The sequence below is a fragment of the Vicia villosa genome, linkage group LG2, assembly GCF_029867415.1.
Source record: "Vicia villosa cultivar HV-30 ecotype Madison, WI linkage group LG2, Vvil1.0, whole genome shotgun sequence".
NCBI classification, from domain to species: domain Eukaryota; kingdom Viridiplantae; phylum Streptophyta; class Magnoliopsida; order Fabales; family Fabaceae; genus Vicia; species Vicia villosa.
In genome coordinates this window covers 113,990,082-113,996,102 of record NC_081181.1, presented here as the reverse complement: position 1 = coordinate 113,996,102, position 6,021 = coordinate 113,990,082, and positions in this window count along the sequence as shown.

The following is a 6,021-nucleotide window of genomic DNA, read 5'->3' as shown; positions in this document are numbered from 1 at the left end:
CGGCGCGGAACGAGAAAAAGTTACGCCTTCGCGGCGCCAACACGGGGACGCGGCGCGAACTGGCGATTTCGCAGACTTTCGGGTCTGCGTCAGATCCTGCGATCTGACTCAATCTGAGTCCAAAACTGACTCTAAACATCATATACAGGCAGTTAATCATCAATTGCATCATTATTCATCATCACACATCAAAACAACACATAATTAACCAACAATCCATGCAATTTTCATTAATTCATAACCTCCCTAAACCTAACATATAATCCAATTGACTCAACAACATCCCTAATCAATATCATTATCCAAGAATACGATAATAGATGATAACCGGAGAGTCCCCCCTTACCTTAGCCAAAGATTCTTGATTGGTCTCTCCCTCCATTGCTCCTCTTCGCGTACCAGCTTTCCAATCCCCCATCTCCTCTGCTCTGCTTTTCACGTTCCTTTTTCCTTTCTCCCAATTTTCCTTATTTTTATGAAAAAATAACATTTTAATTAGTAAAGGGCTTTACTAACATAGCACCCCCTCTTTACTAATACCACACTTGGCCCAACACTATAAACCATCTTTCTTCCAATTAAATCCCACAAACCACCAATAATTCTAATTATAAATTAAATTTCCATTTAAATTAAAATTAAAATATACGGGTGTTACACTAAGTGGTGTCACTACCCCATCAATCATGTATATACGCAGGTGGTTATCCAAATGCGAAAACGCCTTCATGACAGTACAAACCCATCGGGCGAAAGCCTAGTGATTATCTACGTGACATCACTAGAGGTGAGTCCGAAGTAATGTAGCCTACGTGGCATCACGACCCCACCCTACCAAGCACGCCGATATGTTACATCAAGGTGGGAAACGCCTTTTAGAGACTCTCACCAGCATATCGCAATGGTAGCTCAGGTGCACAAATACATACCAAGCACGCTGATGTGTTACATCAAGGTGGGAAACGCCATTCAAGACCCTCGCCAGCACATCTCAACGGTAAATGATGGAACTAAGTCCATAAACAGGCCTTACCACCTAGTAGCTTAAGCTTACTCCGATTCAAGCATACATACATCACCAAGATCACACAGCACAATATCAGCCATTACACAGGCAATCACATCCGAATGTTCAACCGGAACAAACAGAAAACAATGCATAATCATACATAACATTACATGTGATTTATAACTCATCTAACATGCATATCAATGTCATAACCATAGTGTAATCATGCATTTAATCATCATAGGAACACATATTTACTCAAACAATTCCATGATAATTCTCAATCCAAAACAAGAGGCTTTCGGTTCTCAATCCGGAACGAAACTGCACTCAATAGGGAAAAGTATAAATTTTGCATCAGGCCAATTCGCTACGCGAACTGCCAGCGAAGCCCCGATTCGCTACAGCGAGCTCTAGCGAGTAAATCAAATCAACCCCCAGACTTATTCGCTATTAGTTCGCTATAGCGAACTATTCGCAACGGCGAGCCAAAGTTCGCTAAGCGAAAGTTCTTAACAAAGGAAAAACCAGAACTTTCCATAGCACATCTAAACTTCTAAATACAACCAAGAGTTTAATACTCATTTTAGGATAACATTATACAACCTAATAGTTAGGGTAACATCCTGATCTAAGTTCAACACAGGAATAACATCTTATTGACATAAACTCGAGGCTAATTGTGCTTATTTTAATACCAAGCAGCACCTAATCATGTACCATAATTTATATCAGCATCAAAGCATGTTATCTAAGCAATATCACATAAAACACTGAAAGACCTTTCCAACGCTTCTGACGGTGCTCCGTTTTGAGTTGTAGAACTCAAGTTATGGCCGTTTTAGTGAAAACACAATTATGCAGTCTGCAGGCATTCGCTGCAGCGAACACAGAGTGCGTTGAAGCGAACCTGACAGTGCAGAATACGAATTTTAGGTTCCAGAAGTCACTCTTTGCATTTGAATCCATCCCAATTCAAACCCTAATATACAATGACGGCCCAAGGCTCATACTAGTCATCCAAGGCATAAGGAAGCATCATAAAATATATTATCTCAAATGATTAAGCATGCAAGCATCAAACTCAACCCAAAACCCAACATGCATACATTCCCAAACTACTTACCAAAGTTCTATCTAATGGAACTCACCTCAATCTTTGAAGATTCTGAATTGAAGAGGTGGAGAGGGTGATAATGGTGTTCTCAAGGTTCTCCTTTGATCAAAACTCTACCTCCAAAGTTGTCAAACCCGCATGCATGACTTCCCTAAAAATCAGCATCAGCCCCTCATCTTCAAACGCGTTTTCTCCATGATAAAGAACATGCAAGAGGTGATCCATATATGCAAATTGTAGATAAATTCGTATGCTTTCCAACAAGACCAGAATCAGCTCAATCGGAGTTACGAGTGAAGAGTTATTACCTGTTTAGTGGAGGCTGTTCCATAGGTGCGAAAATGAAAAAGATGAATAAGAACATAAGCTTCTTTTCCTTCTCTTACTCTACTTCCACTATAAAAATCTGATTTGGAATGAACCAAACAATTCCTTATGTTTTACTTTTCCTTTGGACCAACTTGCCCTTTAACTAAATGGTAGTTACCAAATTGCCATTTAGTTCACTTCTAACTAAGTCCATAGATTCCACTAATTCTCTTTAATCCTTCAAAGTATATAAATATACATGCTTAGACAATATGGGATATCACTGTTAGAACAAGATTTGTTCTGATCAATATTCTTAGTTTTGATGATAACAAGAATATGAATTTTGTGTGAGATAATGTGGTACTCTAATACACAGCAATTTCCCTTTCAGGAAATATATAAAGAGTATGCACAAATCAGCGCTCAGAAGCTTTGACTCAGAAGGTTCAGCATGCAACATCAGAACATAGTCTGGCAAGACATCAGAAGATGGTCAAAGCAGAATCAGAACATGGGTCTATGGAAGCATCAGAAGAACTTGAGTTCAGAAGCAGAAGCACTGAAGTCCTCATGGTATCACGCTCAGAAGCACTTCAAGGTCAGAAGACAAGAAGATGCTCTGCACCAAGCTGTTTGACTCTAATGATATTCAAACGTTGTAAACACAAACATCATATCAAAAGCAAGTACAAGATGGAAGGCTACGCTGACTGACAAAAGGAACGTTAGAAGCTATTAAAGGCAACGTCAGTAGACACAGCGTAAACAAGGCTCGAGGTAGTTGACAAAAGTGTGAAACATTAAATGCAATGTTGTACGGAATACGCAAAGCATTAAATGCTCCCAACGGTCATCTTCTCAAGTGCCTATAAATATGAAGTTCTGATGAGAAGCAAGGTTACGAATTCTGAACGAACCTATTCTGAAAAACTTGCTGAAACGCTGTTCAATTCAAAGCTCAGAAACTTCATCTTCATCAAAGCATACTACATTGTTGTTGTAATATATTAGTGAGATTAAGCTTAAACTTTAAGAGAAATATCACTGTTGTGATTATAGCTTTTCAGAAGCATTATAATACTCTTAGAATTGATTACATTAATTTGTAAGGAACTAGAGTGATCAGGTTTGATCAGGAAACTCTAGGAAGTCTTAGCTTGTGTCTAAGCAGTTGTAACTAGAGTGATCACGTGGTGGTCAGGATACTCTAGAAAGTCTTAGCTTGTGTCTAAGCATTTGTTCCTAGAGTGATCAGGTTGTGATCAGGATACTCTAGAAGACTTAGTCGTGGGCTAAGTGGAAAACCATTGTAATCTGTTGAGATTAGTGGATTAAATCCTCAGGTGAGGTAAATCACTCCGTGGGGGTGGACTGGAGTAGTTTAGTTAACAACGAACCAGGATAAAAATAACTGTGCAAATTGTTTTTATCGTTCAAGTTTTTAGACTACACTTATTTAAACCCCCCTTTCTAAGTGTTTTTCTATCCTTCAATCACAACGGGAGTTGTCATACATTTTACATTTGGAAAAATGGGCTAATATCTCATATAGGTTTAATAAATTTTTAGAATTACTATCTAATGGAACTCATCTCAATCTTTGAAGATTCTGAATTGAAGAGGTTGAGAGGGTGATAATGGTGTTCTCAAGGTTCTCCTTTGATCAAAACTCTACCTCCAAAGTTGTCAAACCCGCATGCATGACTTCCCTAAAAATCAGCATCAGCCCCTCATCTTCAAACACGTTTTTCTCCATGATGAAGAACATGCAAAAGGTGATCCATATATGCAAATTGTAGAGAAATTCGTATGCTTTCCAACAAGTTCAAAACCAGCTCAATCGGAGTTACGAGTGAAGAGTTATTACCTGTTTGGTGGAGGCTGTTCCATAGGTGTGAAAATTAAAATGATGAATAAGAACATAAGCTTCTTTTCCTTCTCTTACTCTACTTCCACTATAAAAATCTGTTTTGGAATGAACCAAACAATTCCTTATGTTTTACTTTTCCTTTGGATCAACTTGCCCTTTAACTAAATGGTATTTACCAACTTGCCATTTAGTTCACTTCTAACTAAGTCCATAGATTCCACTAATTCTCTTTAATCCTTCAAAGTATATAAATATATAAGCTTAGACAATATGGGATATCACAACGGGAGTTGTCATACATTTTACATTGGGAAAAATGGGCTAATATCTCATATAGGTTTAATAAATTTTTAGAATCAACTCATTTGGATTCAACTCGGGTAACTCATCTGAATTGACGGGTAGATGTGAACGTATCTAAGAGATACTAGTTATTGACGGGTCATTTTAATGTCTATCTTTTAACTATTTCTTTTGTTACTGTTTTATAAATTTGAAGTTATAAATATAATTGACGGGTAGATATGAATGTATCTATGAGATATCAATTATTGACGGATCATTTTAATGTCTACCTTTTAACTATTTCTTTTGTTACTGCTTTATAAAATTGAAGTTATAAAAATAATTGTATGAATTACTATAAATATGAATCAATGCTTAAAAGTTGATACATATTATTATTATTAGTATATAATTGAAATTACGTGAATATTTATGAACTGCAAAATAAGTTCTATTATGTTTGATATTCCAAACACATGAATTAAATTTTGATAAATGATTATAAGTTATAAATATCAGGGCCATCTCAATCCATTTAGAAGCCCTGTTCTACTTTTAAAAATTGGTCCTTAGTCAAAAAATATACACAAAAATTAAAAAAAAAAGTAAGTTGTAAATAACATTAAAAACTAAAGAAAATAAATTATTTATAAATATTTTAATGTCACTCCTCCGGACTTAAGCAACATACTCATAGTTGATGCTGAATACTTTCTTGTCTTTATGATTGTAGTTTTTTTTTTCCGTATTTTTTAATATAGAATTTCTCTATTTATAAAGAAATTCATATACTGTCAATAAAAACACTCATCATTTTGTAAAAAATTATTTCTCAAAAATTATATGAAATATTAATATCAAAATATTTCAATTAATATATAACTAAAAATTTAACTTGTAAAATATCATAGTATCTCGTGTCTCTTTATTTTTATTAAATCTCACAACTACGAAAAAAATCATATCAATGCATCAATTCATACCAATAACTAAATATAAACTTAAAAAAATTGCTTTTTAAAACTATGAAATCCTTAAGTTTGAGAGTAATACCATAAAGATTTTATTAAAGTTGATATATTAGCATGAAAAAAAACTAAACTAATTAAAAAAATTATAAAACTTTATAAAATTGTGTTATGCTAGACTTACATAAGTTAAATTATTTAAAAATAATTTAAATTTATTAATTTAATTTATTATTTATTTAATCATAAATAATTAATTAAAAATAATACTAATATAACTAGAAAATCTATATTATTATAAAATGAAAGGAAATAATATATTTTTCTATATAAAAAAATAATCGATCAATTCACACATAATAATGTTTTAAATTTTACCATAAATTAATATTATCTAAAATTTAAATTTAAAAATAAAATAAAACTGGAAAGTTACTAGGGGCAGACAGAATTAGATTCG